Below are 20449 nucleotides of genomic sequence, written 5' to 3'. Positions count from 1 at the left end.
AGCCTTTTGCCTAAAATTAATAATAAAGAAAAGAAGAGAATACAATTTAGAAACACATACTGCATTTATTAACTTTGAAAAAGCATTTGACAAAGTTCAAAGAAACATTTTATTTAACATATTAAATGAAAAACAAATACCAAATAATATCCTAAAAGCTATCATAAGTATATATGAAAATAATCAAATACAAATAAGATTAAATCATGAGCTATCATATACAAGAGAGATAAACCAAGGGATGCCCCCTCTCGGCAACTCTCTTTAATATTTACCTACATGAAATAACAATAAAACAGAAAAAAAACATTCTCCTTAAACATTCTCCTTTTTGCCGATGACCAAATAATAATTACAAATTCTGAAGATAATTTACAGAAAGCTATTTTAGGTCTAAATGAGATAGCCAAAGATTATGGTATGATAATATCAACAGAAAAATCAAAAACTATGGCCTTTAAAGGACAAGATCCAGTAAGAACTAAAATAGTAATAGATAACAAGATCTTAGAACAGGTGAATTCATTTAACTACCTAGGATGTATGATCACATATGAAAATGAAAAAGATATAAACGTAAAAATTGCAAAATATTTAAAAATAACAGGTTTAATTAACTCTATATTTAAACCAAACCTAGTTCAAAAACAAACCATTATACAATACATTAGTCCTACCAGTCTTATTGTATATGGAAGTGAAATCTGGACAATAAAACAAAAAGACAAACGAAGATTAATAACAGCAGAAATTAAGTTTATGAGAAAAACTGCAAAGTATACTCTATTTGATCACAAATGAAATGAAGAAATTATGAAAGAATTAAATCAAGAATCAGTAATAGAAAAAAAAAAAATATATATAAACATAAATGGATGGAACATATTCAAAGAATGAAAATAGAAAGATTACCAAAACAAGCCTTAAAGTACAAGTCATTAGGAAAAAGAAAACCAGGACGTCCTCTTAAAAGATTCAACGATGACTTCTAAGGCTGGAATAACTAGGCCTAAATCCTTGATATGCATGATGATGAATATAGTGAACAGTTACCCCAGTACAGAAATGAAGATGAGGAAGTAGTACAAAATATTCCTAAAATCATTTTTGGAAAGATAAGAAATCAATAAAGATCTGCTTTTAAAAAAAAAAAAAATCTAGAGCTCTGAGTGGTTTTGCCTTGCCATTTCTGAAAGTCAGATATTTGGTTAACAAACATATTACAGGATTCAGAAATTGCTATCCACATATTTTGGCACTCTAATAAAGTACGTCTTAAAGTTTCCTCTACCTCTATTTGGGGTACTTGTTATAAAGATCCAACAGCAGAAGTTCTGCTACCTCACTACAGTGCATTGTGCAAAACTATTAGATCAACCTCAATAAAGGTTGAAAAAGTCTGGTTGAACTTTCTATTAATGCATAGCAATAAATATGTCTGTACGATAGTGCCTTTTACATTATGGGATACTAAGGAAATTGATGTGAAGTCAATAGCCTCTGTATATACAAATACAGTGGGACCTCGGTTGTCGAACACCTCTTTTCTCAAACAATTTGGTTCCTGGACATGTTTTCTGAACAAAAAACACTTCGGTTTCCAAACAGGCAAATGGCAACCACGTGCTGAGCTGTAAGGCAGGAAAGTGTCAGTTATGTGGCAGCCTTCGTTCAGTGTAGACACTTGCTCAAATTTGCAGTATGTTTCCTTGATTTTCTTTGTGTTTTATTGTTTTTTTCTTCATAAATTATTATTAATTAAGCCACCATGGGGCCAGAGAAGAATAGTGATAGCAGCAAAGTGAAAAGAAAAGTTGTTAGAACCACGATAGAGATGAAAAAAGAAATCATGTGCAAACATGAAAATGGCATTCGTGTCTCGAATCTTGCTATGCAGTTCGGTATGGCGAAATTAACAATATGTACAATACTCAAAAATAAAGAGGCAATCAAGAGAACTGATGCTGCAAGAGGAGAGAAAGTTCTTACTAAACAAAGACTGCAGATGATTGAAGAAGTGGAAAAATTGATGCTGATTTGGATAAACAAGAAAGAGTTAGCTGGTGATAGTGTTTCTGAAGCTATTTGCTAAAAAGCGCGGCGATTACATGATGACCTGTTAAAGAAAAATCCTGGTATAAGTACTGATACTGATGTGTTCAAAGCTAGTAGAGGGTGATTCGAGAAATTTAAGAGGAGAAGCAGCATACATTATATGGTCATGAGGAGGCTGCGAGTTCGAACCAAGAAGCTGCTGAAAAATATGTGCAAGAATTTAGTGACTTTACTATGTAAAGGCTGAGGGTTTTCTTACCCAACAAGTGTTCAACTGTGATGAAATTGGCCTATTTTGGAAAAAATTGCCAGAGGACCTACATCACTCATGAGGAAAAAGCATTGCCAGGACACAAGCCAATGAAGAATAGGCTGATCTTTTGCGATGTGGAAATGCAAGTGGGGACTTCAAGGTCATGCCATTGTTTGTGTACCACTCTGAGAATCCGAGGGTTTTTAAGAAAAATAGCGTGATGAACAGTAAATTGCCTGTTATGTGGAGGACTAATAGCAGGGCTTGGGTAACCAGGCAATTGTTTATTGAGTGGATCCATTAAGTCTTTGCTCCAAATGTGAGAAAATACCTTCAAGAAAAAAATTTGCCAATTAGATGCCTTCTTGTGATGGACAATGCTCCTGCACACCCACCAAGCTTGGAGGACGAATTAGTGGAGGAGCCTGATTTTATCGCAGTGAAGTTTCTGCTCCCCCCCCCACAACACAACTTCTCTAATTCAACCCATGGACAAGCAGGTCATTTCAAACTTTAAGAAACTCTACACCAAAGCACTGTTTCAAAGGTGTTATGAAGTGACCTCTGACACAGAATTAACACTCAGAGAATTCTGGAAAAATCACTTCAACATCCCCCCACTGTTTAACTATCCTTGACAAAGCCTGGGCCGCAAGTGACTTACAGGACCACAAACTCGGCCTGGAGAAAATTGTGGCTAGACTGTGTAGCAGACAGAGACATTGAGGCTGAGCATGTTGCTCTTGTCGATGATACTGTGTCTCTGGGAAAAGGCATGAGCTTGGAAATTGACAATGCTGATGTGGAGGAGTTAGTGGAGGATCACAGGAATGAGCTCACCATGGAAGAACTGGAACACCTTCAGAAGGAGCAGCAAAAGATGGAGGTGGAGGAAATGTCTTCAGACACAGAGGAAGGGATTGAGGATGTTCCTAGTTCTTTGATCAAAGAAATGTTTGCAAAATGGGGTGAGGTGCGAAGTTTTGAAAAGATATCACCCTCACAAAGCTGTAGCAAACCGCATCATAAACCTTTTCAATAACAGTGCCATGTCTCACTCCAGAAACATTTTAAAATGCAGGCAAAAACAAATCTCATTGGACAGGTTTTTAGTGAGACACAGGCCCAGTGTGTCTCAAGCAGAGTCGAGTGGTGACAAGAGACAGAAAACAGAAAGAGAAAAAACCCAGGACAGTAACCTGATGTTTTTATGGAAGGGGACTCCTCTTACCTCCTTCCGGTGAGTAAGATTTTCGTCTATATTTGATCTATTTATTGTGTTTATTCTTTTTATGTAAGATTTTATGCATTTTCATTATGTCTATATAAGATCTTATGCATGAAGTACAGTTGGAAAGGTTTAAACAAACAATCATCTGGGGTTCAGGAAAGGATTAATCCATTTTACATTAATTCTTATGGGAAAATGGTTTTGGTTTTCGAATGAATCGGTTTCCAAACAGCCTTTAGGAACAAATTATGTTCGACAACCGAGGTTCCGCTGTACTAGATGTGAAGATACTTCACATACAAACTTTGTTTGCTTCCACTTGGATAAGAATTAAAACAAAAATATATTAGGGTTAGGTATTTGTAAGAAAGAGGTAGTGGAACAACAAGTAAAATACGTAAAAGTAGTGGAACAACAGAGAGATAAATGTAAAGTGGTAAAAAGCTGAGAGGAGAGTGTCAAACTCATTGAGAATATCAGAAGCTAACTGCACAAGTTGAGAAAGGAAATTGAAGAAGAGTTATTAAAAGTGCAAGCAGAAAGGTGTCAGTGAAAGAGTTGAAAATGCAGAATGCTAGTAAAGGTTAGAAAGTAGTATAGTGCTGAACAAATGGAGGAAACATTGAGAAGAATGACTGAGTTTGTGGAGAGGAGAAAATAAAGAAATGACTAAAATAATTTACAGAGAAGTTTGAAAGGGAGAGTAAAGAGTGTGTTACTGAGGTACAATAGTAGACAGCTGAGGAGAATGCATGGTAACTAGGATGTCCTTAAATATGTGGATGTATGGAATTAATTTGAAGGCAGGAGAGCTGTTTGCTAGAGATGGTGTGCATATGTGTGTGTGTGTGTGTGGCAGTGTGAAGCTGGGTAGATTGCTGTTCACAGAATTCAGTATTTAGGCAAGGAAAGATAATTAGATAATTTTGGGGTGCTTAAGGGTCAAAGCTGTATAACTGAGATGAGACCTCCACATAGCCTTTAAAGGAATGCGGAGAACCGACCACGGCTTCTGACCTAATGTCCAATCCTCACCTTCTCATAGAGCACCCTGTTGGGTATCTACCTGGATACTGAACAAATGAGGATGGGCTGACAATTTGGGATTTAGCTGACGAAATTGTACTCTTATTGGCTTAAACCAAAATACAAAATGATGATACAACATGACAAAATTTCATGCCGGCTGGGGTGTTGCCCGGTTAAACAAGGACCATGTTGTTTTCGCCAGGGAACCAGGGAGAACAGCGAAAAGTCAGCTACTGGAACAAATCTGAAAGCGCACCCCAACCCAACATCACCAGAGTTAAACATCGGTACTATCAACATAAGAAGCCTGAATGGAAGAAATGGAGCTAGCTGAGGAATTAGATAAGTACCAGATCGACATAATTGGGGTGACTGAAAGAAAAAAGACAAAAACTGGTGAGATCTTTCTGAGCAATAAATACAAAATGTTACATTCAGGCAATGAAAATCAAGGAAAAGAAGGAGCAACCATAGTATTCAACACTAAATATGAGGTTAATCTTCTTGAATGGCAGGCAGTCTCAAGTAGAGTGATTTGGGCAAATATCAGAATGGGAAACTGGATAATGAGACTTATTTGTGTCTATGGTCCCACACAAGGCTCTACTCGGGTAGAAGTGGAAGAATTTTTTGAAGCTCTAGAAAAAGCTACTGACACAATAAAAAAGAAATAGTTGGTCCTTGTTGGGGGGATCTAAATAGCAGAGTAGAAAGTGATTATCATCATCATCATCATCATCAAATTCCTGCCATGTACCCTCAAGAGGTGTACAGGATATGATAGTACTACATGAAAAATTTACATCATTACTAACTTCCTATCTACAATTTTCCTTCAAATCAGTCTGTTACTTGTCAAGACTCCAACATTATCAGACCTTATATTTCTATCGTCTAAGGCACTTTGTACCGTATCAATCCACCTATACCTTGGTCTTCCTCTGGGTCGTTTTCCTGCCAACCTGGCAGAGAACACTTGTTTTGCTAACCTTTCCTCTCCCATTCTATTTAAGTGACCATAGCACCTGAGATTAGCTCTGCTAACGCATTCCTGGATGCTGACAATGTCAAGTTCTTTCCACTTTTTACTCATTTTTAATATGATATTGACATTGATGCCATCTGTTCACGCCTCTAATCTTTCTCAGGACTCTCATATCTGCGGTCTCTAGTCTTTGGTCAAGTGTTTTACTTCTGACGCAGCTCTCAGATCCATAAGTTAAAAGTGGTTTGAACACTGTCTTGTATACAGCTAATTTAGTGTTCCGACTAATTTCTCTCTTATTCCATATGAATTTATTCAATTGACTTCCCACCATACCAGCTTTGCTGATTCCGTTGTCTATTTCTATATTTAATTTACCATCTTCGGTAAAAATCGTGCCTAAGTAACTGAAATGTTTTACTTGTTCCACAGGTTCTCCATTCACAACACAGTTGACATTTTCAATGATTCTACCTAATTTCATTGTCTTTGTCTTTTTATTGAGAACATATTGCAAGGGAAAGATGTTAGCAGTGCTTGGGATAAAATCAATGGGTATCTGAGGAAAGCAATATCAGATTGTGTCCCCATGGTTAGGAGGTCAAACAAGGCAGGCATTAGATGGATGAGCAGTAGTATCAAGCTTGAACTGCAAAAAAAGAAAATGTTATGGAGAATTTACAAGGAGAAAGGCGATCAGGACACCCATGAGCAGTACAAGGCTCAAGCTAGGAAAGTTACCAGCATAGTAAGAAAAGCTAAATCAGATTATGAGAAGACCTTAGCCAAAGAGATCAAGGGTAATCCCAAAGAGTTCTTCCGCTATGTGGCAAGTAAGAGGAAGAATGACTTCGGAAGGATAACCTTAGTGGGTGCTGATGGTATTGAGGTGACAAAATCAGATGTAATAGTCGAGTTACTGAGTGATCACTTTACAAAAGTCTATCACCCAAGTGAGGATATCTCTATACCTACAGCAATACCTAATGTGAGAATTGAAGCTAAAGAATCAGAGGTATTAAATATATTGCAAAACTTAAATGCAAACACTGCGGTAGGCTTAGATGGAATATCAGCTCGGGTGTTGCGTGAATGTGCAAATGAATTGTCAACCCCTCTCACCTGGATATTTAACTTAAGTTTGAACTCTGGTATGGTCCCTAGGGAGTGGAAGTTAGGCAAAGTGGTTCCTTTGCATAAGGGTGGCTCTAAAACTGCGGTATTGAATTACAGACCAATCACCATCTCAGGAGTAGTGGTAAAAGTATTGGAAAAGTTGGTTAAAGACAAAATTCAAGAATGGGTGGATCAGGATATGATACTCTATAGAGGCCAACATGGTTTTGTTAAAGGTAGATCCTGCCTTAGCAATCTATTAACTATTCATAATAGAATAACATCTGAGTTGGACAAAGGAACTGGCTACACAGTGGTACTTCTGGATTTTGCTAAGGCTTTTGACAGGATACCCCATAGAACACTGTTACGCAAATTGGAGCAGATGGGAATGGATATTAAATTGGTGATATGGATAGGAGAATGGCTCAGGGAGAGATACCATAAGGTGGTGTATGGAGGAGCCGAGTCCAGAATGAGGCAGGTGACCAGTGGTGTGCCTCAGGGCTCTGTGCTTGGGCCAATGTTGTTTAATTTGTATATAAATGATATAGGAAACAGCTTAAAGGGAGATATTCAGTTGTTTGCTGATGATGCAAAGTTGTGTAGTGCAATAAAAATCAAGCTGATGTTGAAAGTTTGCAGGAGGATTTAAATAAGCTGGTAAAATGGGCAAAAGAAAATGGATATCAGTTCAATGTGGAAAAGTGTAAAGTCATGCATTTTGGGATTAAAAGATTACCAGCTGTGTACTACATCGATGGAAAGGTACTCCAAGAGATTGATGAGGCTAGGGACTTAGGGGTATTGGTAGATAGGGAGATGAAGTTCAGAGGACACATTGCTAAGGTGTCCAACATTGCACATAGGATTACTTGGTTGTTGAGGAACACACTGACATCCAGAGATAAAGAGGTTATTATTCCCCTTTATAAAGCATTGATACTTCCACATTTGGATTACTGTGCTCAGGTCTGGTCACCTGGATTCCTTGGAGATGAGGAGGCTGTGGACAGGGTTCAGAGAAGAGTGACCAAGTTGGTGAGTGATATAAAAAATGCTCCCTACATTGATAGATTGAGAGCTTGTGGATTGCAGAGATTGGTTGATAGGCGAAGAAGAGGGGATATGATAGAAACATTCAAATTACTAAAAGGTTTTTATAGGATTGATGCAGGGGAAATGTTTCAGCTGTGTGAAAGTGATGGAAGAACAAGAGGTCATCTCTGGAAATTAAAGAAGAGTGTGGTTAACAAAGGTGTCAGAACAAGGTTTTTTGCCTGGAGGGTGGTGAATGAGTGGAATTCATTGCCTGACTTAGTTGTGAGCTCTTCGTCTGTAAATGAATTCAAGAAGAGATATGACAGATATTGTTTTGCTAGTTTGGGTCTCCCGCGATGAGTCTACTGACTCCATGGAGATACCCGTAATAATAATAATAATTGCTGACCTTCATACCATATCTATTACAACAGCTATTCAATTTAGTCAGAGAATGTTGCAGACTTGTAGCAGATTTATTTAGAAGTATAACATCATCCGCATAAAGCAAAGAGCTAACATTAACATCTCCAATTTTGATATCAGGTTTAATACCACTTTCCTTCATAATGTGATACATATAGATAATGAATAACAGAGGGGATAATGTACATCCTTGTCTCACACCAGATTTAACATTAGACCATCTTCCTGTACTTCCTTCAATTCTAACTGCTGACTCACAACTCAAATAAAGACTAAGTATTGCTTGATATAATGCCCCATTGACACCATATAACTGCAGCGTATTGAATAGCTTCTCTCTTGGCACCTTGTCATATGCCTTTTCCAAATCGACAAAACTTAAATACAGATCTTTGTTATATTCCCATGCTTTCTCGACTATTTGTCGTAAAGTGAAGATCTGATCCTGACAGCCTCTATTTGGCCTGAATCCAGCTTGTTCTTCACCAAGCTTTTCTTCCACAATTCTTCTCAACCGTTTCTCAAGTATACTTGCATAGATCTTGCCAGGAACACTCAGTAGGGAAATGCCTCTGTAATTCTCACATTCAGTTTTATTTCCCTTTTTATATATGGGTACTATGAGAGCTCTACTCCAATCATCGGGAATTTATCCCTCAGTCCAGGCTTTCTGAACTATGCAGTGCAGCCACTGTAAGACTTTTATACCACCATACTTCAGCATTTCTGGTCGAATATCATCTACTCCTGCTGCCTTTCCACATTTCAAGCCTTCAGTGGCTTTTTCTACTTCAAGTATGGATATGTATTCCTGACTGCATGCCTGGTCAGTGTTTTTTATCACTGTGCTGTCGTCACTGCTTGTTTCATTTAGCAGTTTTTCAAAGTAATTACTCCATACCTCAAGGATATCTTTTTCTCCTGTTTTCATGTCACCTTTATCATCTCTAACTCCTTTTACAGCACTCTTTCCTCCATTCGTAAGCTTCTTCAACAACCTCTAGAATATTTTGCCACCTTCTTGATATTTATTTTCTATATTCTTGCCAAAGTCCTCCCCATGACTTTTGTTTAGCTAGTTTTACACACTGTTTAGCTTTCTTACATTTGTCTCTGTATTCTGTAAGAGTAAAAGCTGACTTATTTGCCAGGAACTTTTGATATGCTTTCTTCTTTTCCTTCACTGCCTCTTTAACTTCCTGTGTCCACCAGGGAGTTCTGATTTTTTTATCCTTGCACACAACCTCACCACATGCGTCTCTGGCAGAATCAATCAATGTTTTCTTCAGAGTTTGCCACTGAATCTCCAAGGTTTGATTCCTTTTCTCAAACTCTTTTATTTTATTTTCAATAATCTTTCTGTATTTTAGTCTACAGTTCACATCTGAGAGCTGCTCAACTTTTATTCGCTTTAAAACTTTCTTACATGTTATTCTTTTCAATATGAAATTCAATTTTATCCTGCTCAAGACTAAATAGTGATCACTTCCAATTTCAAATCCTCTGTACACTCTGGTGTCCTGCAACAGGGAGAAAACATCGCTATCAACGATAACATAGTCAATGAGACTTTTCTTATTCCTAGCCTCTTCTCTCCATGTGAATTTGTGCACATTTTTATGTTGGAACATGGTGTTAGTAATAACCAGTCCATGTCCTGAGCAGAAATCCAACAGATATTTGCCATTATTATTAGCTTTGCTCTTTTCTCCAAATTTTCCCAAAATATTTTTGTATGTCTCGCAATCATTTCCTACTCTGCTATTTAGATCCCCAACAAGGACCAACTTTACCTTTTTCATTGTGTCAGTTGCTTTTTCTAAAGCGTCAAAAAATTCCTCCACTTCTACCTTAGTAGAACCTTCTGTGGAACCTTCTGTGGGCACAAATAAGTCTCATTGTCCAGTTCCCCATTCTCATATTTGCCCACATTACTCTACTTGAGACTGACTGCCATTAAAGAAGATTAGCCTCATATTTTGTGTTGAATACTATGGCTACTCCTTCTTTTCCTTGACTGTCATTGCCTGAATATAACATTTTGTATTTATTGCTCAGAAAGATCTCACCAGTTTTGGTTTTTTTTTGTTTCAGTCACCCCTATTATGTCTGGTACTTATCTAATCCCTCAGCTAGCTCCATTTCTTTGCCATTTAGGCTTCTTACGTTGATAGTACTGATCTTTAACTCTGGTGATGTTGAGTTGGGGTTTGTTTTCAGATTTGTTCTATAAGCTGACTTTTTGCTGTTCGCCCTGGTTCCCTGGCAAAAACAACGGGGGCCTTGTTTAACCGGACGACGCCCCAGCCGGCATGAAATTTTGTCATGTCATACCATCATTTTTTATTTTGGTTTAACCATTAAGAATACAATTTGGTCGGCTAAATTCCAAATTGCCAGCCCATCCTCGTTTGTTCAGTATCAAAGTAGATACCCAACAGGGTGCACCACGAGAAGGTGAGGATTGGACATTAGGTTAGAAGCCCTGGTCGGTTCTCCGCATTCCTTTAAAGGCTATGTGGAGGTCTCCTCTCAGTTATACAGCTTTGACCCTTAAGCACCCCCAAAGTGTGATTGTCAGATATACAAAAATATTTTGTTAAATTTGGAGAAATGAGCAAAGCTAATAATAATTGCAAATACCTGTTGGATTTCTGCTCAGGACATGGACTGATTATTACTAACACCATGTTCCAACATAGAAATGAGCACAAATTCACATGGAGAGAAGAGGCAAGGAATAAGAAAAGTCTAATTGACTATGTTATTGTTGATAGTATTTTTTATTTCCTGGTGCAGGACACCAGAGTGTACAGAGGATTTGAAATTGGAAGTGTTCACTATTTAGACTTGAGCAGGATAAAATTGAATTTCATATTGAAAAGAATAACATGTAAGAAAGTTTTAAAGCAGATAAAAGTTGAGCAGTTCTCAGATGTGAACTGCAGACTAAAATACACAAAGGTTATTGAAGAAAAAATGAAAGAGTTTCAGAACAGCAACCAAACCTTGAAGAAAGCCCTGATTGATTCAGCCAGAGAGGCATGTGGTGAGGTTGTCTGCAAAGATAGAAAAATCAAAACTCCATGGTGGACACAGGAAGTGAGAGAGGCAGTGAAGGAAAAGAAGAAAGCATATCAAAAATTCCTGGCAAATAAGTCAGCTTGTGCTCTTAGAGAATACAGAAACAAATGTAAGGAAGTGAAACACTGTGTAAAACTGACTAAACAAAAGTCATGGGAGGACTTTGGCAAGAAAATAAATATCAAGAAGGTGGCAAAATATTCTGGAGGTTGTTGAAGAAGCTTAGGAATGGAGGAAAGAGTGCTGTAAAAGGAATTAGAGATGATAAAGGTGACATGAAAACAGCAGAAAAAGATATCCTTGAAGTATGGAGTAATTACTTCGAAAAATTGCAAAATGAAACAAGCAGTGATAGCCTAGTGGTAAAAAACACTCAACAGGCATACAGTCATGAATACATATCCATTCTTGAAGTAGAAAAACCATCAAAGGCTTGAAACGTGGAAAGGCAGCAGGAGTAGATGATATTCAAATAGAAATGTTGAAGTATGGTGGTATAAACGTTTTACAGTGGCTGCACTGCATAGTTCAGAAGGCTTAAACAGAGGGACGAATTTTCCTGATGACTGGAGTAGAGCTCTCATAGTACCCATATATAAAAAGGGAAATAAAACTGAATGTGAGAATTACAGAGGTATTTCCTTACTGAGTGTTCCTGGCAAGATCTATGCAAGCATACTTGAGAAACGGTTGAAAAGAATTGTGGAAGAAAAGCTTGGTGAAGAACAAGCTGGATTCAGACCAAACAGAGGCTGTCAGGATCAGATTTTCACTTTACGGCAAATAGTTGAGAAAGCATGGCAATATAACAAAGATCTCTATTTAAATTTTGTCGATCTGGAAAAGGCATATGACAAGGTGCCAAGAGAGAAGCTATTCAATATGCTACAGTTATATGGTGTCAATTGGGCATTATATCAAGCAATACTTAGTCTTTATTTGAGTTGTAAATCAGCATTTAGGATTGAAGGAAGTACAGGAAGATGGTTTCATGTTAAATCTGGTGTGAGACAAAGATGTACATTATACCCTCTGTTATTCATTATCTATATGGATTATATTATGAAGGAAAGTGGTATTAAACCTGATATCAGAATTGGAGATGTTAATGTCAGCTCTTTGCTTTATGCGGATGATGTCATACTTTTAAATAAATCTGCTACAAGTCTGCAAGATTCCCTGACTAAATTGAATAACTGTTGTAATAGATATGGTATGAAGGTTAGCAATAAAAAGACAATGACTATGAAAATAGGAAGAATCGTTGAAAATGTCAACCGCGTTGTGAATCGAGAACCTGTGGAACAAGTAAAACATTTCAGCTACTTAGGCACAATTTTTAGTGAAGATGGTAAATTAAATATGGAAATAGACAACAGAATTCAACAAAGCTGGTATGGTAGGAAGTCAATTGAATAAATTCATATGGAATAAGAGAGAAACTAGTCAGAACACTAAATTAGCTGTATACAAGACAGTGTTCAAACCAATTTTAACTTATGGATCTGAGAGGTGGGTCAGAAGTAAAACACTTGACCAAAGACTAGAGAGTGCAGATATGAGAGTCCTGAGAAAGATTAGAGGCGTGAACAGATGGCGTCAATGTCAATATCATATTAAAAATGAGGATATTAGGATAGAACTTAACATTGTCAGCATCCAGGAATGGGTTAGCAGAGCTAATCTCAGGTGGTATGGTCATTTAAACAGAATGGGTGAGGAAAGATTGGCAAAATAAGTGTTCTCTGCCAAGGTTGGCAGGAAAACGACCCAGAGGAAGACCAAGATATAGGTGGTTTGATAGGGTACGAAGTGCCTTAGACGATAGAAATATAAGATCTGATAATATTGGAGTCTTGACAAAACAGACTGATCTGGAGGAAAATTGTAGATAGGAATTTAGTAATGATGTAAATTTTTCATGTAGTACTATCATATCCTGTACGCCCCTTGAGGATACATAGCAGGATTTTGATGATGATGGTTTTTGTACTCTTCGGCTGCTATTAGAAATAATCTAATCTGTATAAGTGTTGTTGCATTAAACTTCAAAAAATATGGAAAAAACTAATACTTCGAGATCCCAGTTCACATACTAGGGTTTCACTCCATTAAGGCTTAACGCATGAATACAAAGCAATAAACATATAGTAAACAATGCAAACATCAGAGAAGTAGTATAGAATACTTCAAAGTGAAGAAACCTTCTAAAAGTGATATTTGGTTTTATCTATTATGTGCATTATATATATATATATATTTATCTCCATCAATCAAATATTTTAAAAACAATTGACATTTATTTATTCAGAATAATTGCACTTCATAGATGGATCATCTCTTCAAGGTTATGGCAGTAAAATAGTTCCATGGGCTGGGTGCCAGATGTTTATGGGGCTGAACTTTGTGGTAATTCTTAATTTGTTTTCCATTCAGCTTGTGCATTGGTACCATCTACACTGCTAGATTATGCCTAAATTGTAGTGATATGTGGAGGAGCACAGTCCAAGCAATATAGCATGGAGACTGAATGCTCTCGTTTCAGTAGTATTTTTAGGTCTATCTCCTTTCATTTAATGTTTCTCTGCTCTTTTCTCTTCACATCCTAAACACGATCATGTTAATAAATTCAGTTATAGTGTCACTGTAGTAAAAATAAAAAGCGAAGCTTCCTCAAAAAAAAAAAAAAAATCTTCACCAGCATTTATGGCTTAAATAATTTAAATGATCTGCACCACCTATAGGCATTCATATCAACTCTCCTGGTTTTTGAACAATAATTACTGCCGCAATCCATGTTAACTGGCCAAACTCTGCATGATCCCTTCCACCAAATGTGATACTTGTGCTTTCGTATGTTCTAATTTTCCTTGCTAGAGAATGCCTTATCTTGAATCTTCTGTTTTTTACCTACTGTGGCTTAAGATTTCTCTGCCTCATTATGTAACATTTATAAGCTATCTCTGCATTCTCCCAGATATGCTTTCCTGCAATCCAATTACCCTAACAGTGATGTTATCTTCCTTGGTGACTTGTTCTGCTATTCTATTGCTTGTTCTTCCATTTTTGAAGATCAAGCTAGAAGAAATGCTGAGCTATTCACTATAAGCAATAACTATAGCAAATTGTTCAGGTGTCATCTCTGATGGAATATCCTTTCATCCATTATTTAGAACCTGGCATTAGAATCCTCTGACACTAGAATAGTCCTGAGTGGAAAGATCCATTTACTTAAATCCACATAATGATCCATGTTGAGATGAAGGTCTTTATTTCCTGCTTAGTTAAAAATTTCCACTCAATATCCAGGCCATGGTTTATGAAGATGTGTACCAAGGCAGTCCAAGAAAAAAAAAAATATAAGTGGCTTGAGAACTAAAACTCTAACTTCATACACAGCTTAAGTACACCATCTATTAACAGTGCTAAGACAGACTTTGAAAGGATTAAATCTAGAACAGTTTTTTTACTGTTCCAGTGGCATCATGCCTTCTGCTCCTTTGCAAATGTTGTTGGATGAAGTTCCTATCCATCTGTGCTCTAGCCCCCCCCCCTCTCTCTCTCTCACCTAGATGGCAGTATTGCAACATTACCTAAAGATAAAGCTTTCTTCCTAGCATTATTTCTTCTCATCCAGCTCCTGTCTAGATGACCACAGTAAATCATTTCCCACACACCACAAGACATTTAACTTTGCTCTTCCAGTGAGGTAATCCCTGAAACTTTATCTCTCAGCGTCGTCATTCATTTTACATCTACCCTGATAACATACACTCACATTTCCAACATGTAATTATCTTTCATCATCATCATCAAATTCCTGCCATGTACCCTCAAGGGGTATACAGGATATGATAAGTACTACATGAAAAATTTACATCATTACTAACTTCCTATCTACAATTTTCCTCCAAATCAGTCTGTTACTTGTCAAGACTCCAACATTATCAGATCTTATATTTCTATCGTCTAAGGCACTTTGTACCGTATCAATCCATCTCTATCTTGGTCTTCCTCTGGGTCGTTTTCCTGCCAACCTGGCAGAGAACACTTGTTTTGCTAATCTTTCCTCGCCAATTCTGTTTAAGTGACCATACCACCTGAGATTAGCTTTACTACTGCATTCCTGGATGCTGACAATGTCAGCATCCAGGAATGCAGTAGTGCACACTGGTGGCATGGCGTTGCCACCAGAGAATGACTACAATGTTAACTAGAACAGGCATAGGGTAAAACACTTGTAAAGGCTTGGGCCTATATCAAGTCTGGACGAGATGTAAGGGTAGTAATGCCCATAACCAGTACAAAGATTAATTTTTAAAAAAATTTAAAAAAAAAACCAGTGGTGTACCCCTAGGATCAGTGCTTGGTCCACTGTTATTCAATCTGTACATTAACGATATTGGGAATGATTCGACAAGCAACATACAGCTATTTGCTGATGATGTAAAGATAGGTAGGGTAATCAGGAATGCTGCTGATATGCAGTACTTGCAGAATGATTTCAATAAGCTGGAATTATGGGCAGGGGAAAATGGGTGTCAATTCAATGTCAGTAAATGTAAAGTCAATCACTTTGGCATGATCAGATATCCAATGTCGTATTATATTGGTGGGATTATGCTAGAAGAAACTGATGAGGCTAGGGATCTTGGAGTGTTAGTAGTTAGGAAGTTGAAGTTCAGAGGCATGTAGCAAAGATTACAAATACAACTCAAAAGTTCACATGTAAAAATAAGGATGTCATTTTGCCTCTTTATAAGGCTTTGATAAGACCTCACTTGGACTATTGTGCACAGGTCTGGTCTCCTGGTTTCCGTTGTGATCCTGATATATTGGAGAGAGATTATAAAGGACAGTGTTAAAAATGATATCAGGATTGTGGAATACTGATTTTGAAGTCAGATTGAGAATTTGTACACTGCAGACACTAGCAAACAGGAGAAAGAGGAGTGATATCATTGAGACTTACAAACTTCTGAAATGATCATATAGGATTTCAATTGATGGAATTTTTCAATTTATTGAGGGTGGGGAAAGGACAAACAGCATCCTTGGAAGCTGAGAATGAAGGCTGCTAAGAAGGGGGTGAGGGCTAGATTTTTCTCTCAGAGATGGTGCGTGATTGGAATGGACTGCCATTAGATGTTGTGAGTGCAAGCAGTGTGTATGAAATCAAGAATATGTATGATAGTTGGTGCATGTAGTATGTGGCCTCCCTCGATAAGTCTCTGTTAATAATAATAGTTTAGCCTTTCTAGACATCGTAGTAACAAATCTACCAAATAGTAACCTGTCCTTTTCAGTATACAGAAAGCCCACTCCCATAGGCAGATACATTCATAAACTTTCCCATCATACCCATCCTCAACAATATGGTATCATTTAAAGCTATTGAATCACTTAACTTTCTTAAAAAGGTGTAGGGATTTCTCTATCATCCCTAAATTTCTTATAATCAACGGGCATATTAAATCCATACAAGCCAGAAGAATTTACCATAGGGCGTCATTGGCACTACTCAGAAAAAGAATCCAACACATCAGGTACGAATTGAATATAAGTGATATTAATTGCCGCGAATATTTTGATGACATTTCCAACAGTCTTGATTATATGACCTGGAATTATATAAACCATATGTTAGAACAGAGTTATGAGAAAACTTTCCAGTTCAATAAAGCCAAACAAATTAGAAAATTTAATGAACTGTACAAGAAAAAATACCAGACACAAAGGCCTCCCTGTTAACGAAGTGATCTTCAACCTGTCGAATCACTGCCTTTCGAAACATGAATCGGAGATTCTAAAAAAACGTTTTAAGTTTTCATTCACTCCTAATTACATCCCAAAAATGGACTTTATGTGTGGAATTGAAAAACGTCTCTACCCACTACCACAAGGTGTAGCCAACGACATTAGATTCAAAAGCACTATCATCCAAGCAACAGAAAACAAACACAACTGAATACCACTCCATATGATAGGAAAACTATTCGGGATTTGAGGAAGAACAAAGAAATAATAATTATGAAAGCAGACAAGGGGAATGCCACCGTTATCCTTAACTCAAAAGACTACATTAAGAAGTTAAACGACTTACTATCTGACAGTTCCACGTACAAAACGTTCTCTTCATTGTAGGATCTCTGTTCCACCTCAACAGAGATCCTACAATGAAGAACCACAATGAGACAAACTTCCTGATCCGTAACATCAATACTTGGCCTGAAGAACTAAAACGAAAACTTAAATCCTCACATCCCATTACTCCTAGACTGTACGTGGCACCTAAAGTGCATAAAGAAGAAGTGCCACTTCGTCCGATTGTGGATGGCAGGTCCTCCCCAACATACCTATTGGCTAAGCACCTAGCGAATTTACTTAAGGGAAAAATTAGACAAACAGAGTCCTACTTAAAAAATTCTCAACACTTTGTGGACAAACTAAAAAAAAACGTAAAAATTACACAAACAGACATAATGGCCAGTCTAGATGTAGTGTCCTTGTTCACGAATGTACCAGTAGAAAAAGTAATGAACATTATCAAAGATCTCTTTCCTGTAGATATCACAAAGATGTTCAAGCATTGCCTACAATCAAATTTTTTCAAAGTTAACAACAAGATATACAAACAATTAGAAGGCCTAGCCATGGGCAGCCCTCTGTCGCCACCATGTGCAGACCTTTTCATGGAGAAATTTAAAGATGAAATATTCACCAGCATTACTCTTAAACCTTCTATATGATGGAGATATGTGGATGACATCTTCATCATAAGGAAAGACAACTTAGAAAGCCTACATATGTTTGTAAACAGAATCAATGCACTCCACAATAAAATAAAATTTACTCTAGAAGTAGAAAATAACGAAGAGCTACACTTCTTGGACTTACTAGTAAAAAGACAAGGAAACAGTATCAAACTGTCGATTTACAAAAAACCAACGGACACTGGAAGATATCTACATTACTCTTCTAACCATCATAGGTCACAGAAACACAGCATCATCCACATGCTAAGAAATCAAGCTAGAAATTTTTTCTCTGACGAGGAAGAAGTTCAAACAGAACTGTCTCAAATAGCTATAACTCTATCACAAAATGGTTATCCTCGATACATCATCAACAAATTTCTATACAAAGATAACCAACAAGAAAGAACAGTCGCCCAGCAAATTTCAACAGCAGTCATCCCCTTTATAGGTTCAACTTCCACAAAAATTGCAAGATTGTTAAAGACACATAACATCAGGGTTGTATTTAAAGCAACAAATAGCATAAGACAGGTCCTAAGATCTCCTAAAGACAGTGTGCCATTTTATAAATATCCAGGTGTGTATAATATTCCATGCACGTGCGGTCTTTCCTACATTGGACAGACTTCGAGAAGCCTGGAAATAAGACAGAAAGAACATGTAGGCGATGTTAATCACAACAGAACGATCACCTCAGGATTGGCACATCACTTTTCAACTTCGAACCACACTATAGACTGGAATAACAGCTCCATGCCCTAAGTAGACGAGGATTACAGACATCAAGTATTTAAAGAGGCGGCAGTTGTACTACATATAGGAAGTAACCTAAACAGAAATCAAGGGGCCATTCTGAACGATACCTGGAAAAATATAATTAACTCCCTCAGTTCAACAGAGCTACAGTACGCGAATAATCATATTACGCGTTTGCATGTAACGCGTGTTCATGATGCTGAGTAGTTATGTCATGCGAACGTGTTACCCTAGCTACCTAACAGATACTAACAGTTCTTTGTATTCTTAAACCTTTTTTGCATTTACCTTTTTTTGTACTGTGCAAGCCCTGAGAAAGCTAGTCAGTTACTAGCGAAACCAGTAGGCAATTTGTAAGAACATAAGTACGTTATAAATATATGGTCTATGTAACAATAAGTCTTTATTGTAATATGGTATCCTTAAAACACTAATCAATAGAGCCTATAACTTAATTCCAATGAGCCAGCTTTTACAGTACAACTTAATCATATACAACGCACATTCTTATGTAATTGCTACATTTCCCACAGTAAAAAAATGATCAATCCCTTCCCCCAATATTCAACATTCTCTTCAGTTAATGCTATTATCATCCCTAATGTCACAGGGAATTTACAAAAAAAATAGCCAAACTCTTAAAGAAATTCAATCTCTGCATTTCCCACCCTCCCAAAAACTTATTAGCCTTATCTGTTCTACAAAAGATCAGCTCCCTTCTCTCTCCATGCATGGAGTATATAACATGCCCTGTTCCTGCAAACTGACCTACTATGGACAGACAGGAAGATCAGTCAACACAAAAGAACACAAAAAATGCATCTCCAGTCATGACTATAGTCAATCAGGTCTTGCAGACCGTGCTTTCAATATGACTCATAGAATCAATTCGAAAAAGACCACCATGCACTGTCGCAATAAATTAAGAAGAGAAAGACTGTTTTTGGAATCTGTAACTGCTCTCAGAAATCAGCCTAATTTGAATAAATGTGATTGCATTAAACTCCCCAAAATATGAGAAACACTACTACTTCAAGATCCCAGTTTACATCCTAGGCTGACAATAGGTGCCCACAGAGGGTGCCTGTTGGGTCCCACCTAGTTAGGAATCTAGTCTTCCCTCCACATGTTTCACTTAGTTTTGTGTTGCCTTTTTGTGTGTGTTACAAGTTACTTCATGATGATGTCTCAGTGAGCGAGACAAAATATTGGAAGAATTAAATATTATTTTTAATCCTTTCTCAGTGCTGTTTCACTCCATTAAGCCTCTAACATTGTTTTTATTGTATACTATATGTTGAGAATGCTATGAAACAATGGAATAATGATATACTTATTAAAAAGAATCATTTATTAAGTACTGCTTATATTTACAATTACTACCAATATGCTAAAACTTATTAATAATATACTATTTCTCTTTTATCTCTGATGTTGATGACTATTTAATGGCAATGCTGACCATACTGATAAATGTTAAAAAAAATAATAATAATTTATTGAACATGCTTATATTTACAGTTTTTCCAAAATTTTAAACCTTATTAATATTAATTCCAGCATTTCATTAACTTTTGAACTGGAAGGGGAATGCCTTATTTTTGGATGGTACCGCCCAGACTGGTAATTTTCCACAGCACTCGCTTATAATTTTTTTAATGTTTCTAAGTTCAAATATGCATAGTCTGTTCCCTGAACAATTATATTATTCCATC

The 20449-nt window shown here is 37.0% G+C and overlaps 1 protein-coding gene across 1 annotated transcript in view; it reads right to left on the bottom strand.

Annotated features, from left to right (window-relative positions):
• Nucleotides 1–20449, bottom strand: part of kto (mediator complex subunit kohtalo) — a 693083-nt gene that overhangs the window by 441356 nt on the left and 231278 nt on the right. The window lies entirely within an intron of this gene.

Source organism: Typopeltis vanoorti, chromosome 22 (genome assembly GCF_054136105.1).
Source record: "Typopeltis vanoorti isolate ZY-2024b chromosome 22, IOZ_Tvanoo_1.0, whole genome shotgun sequence".
NCBI classification, from domain to species: Eukaryota; Metazoa; Arthropoda; class Arachnida; order Uropygi; family Thelyphonidae; genus Typopeltis; species Typopeltis vanoorti.
The sequence above is the reverse complement of the archived record's forward strand: the minus strand, read 5'-3'. Positions and strand labels throughout refer to the sequence as shown.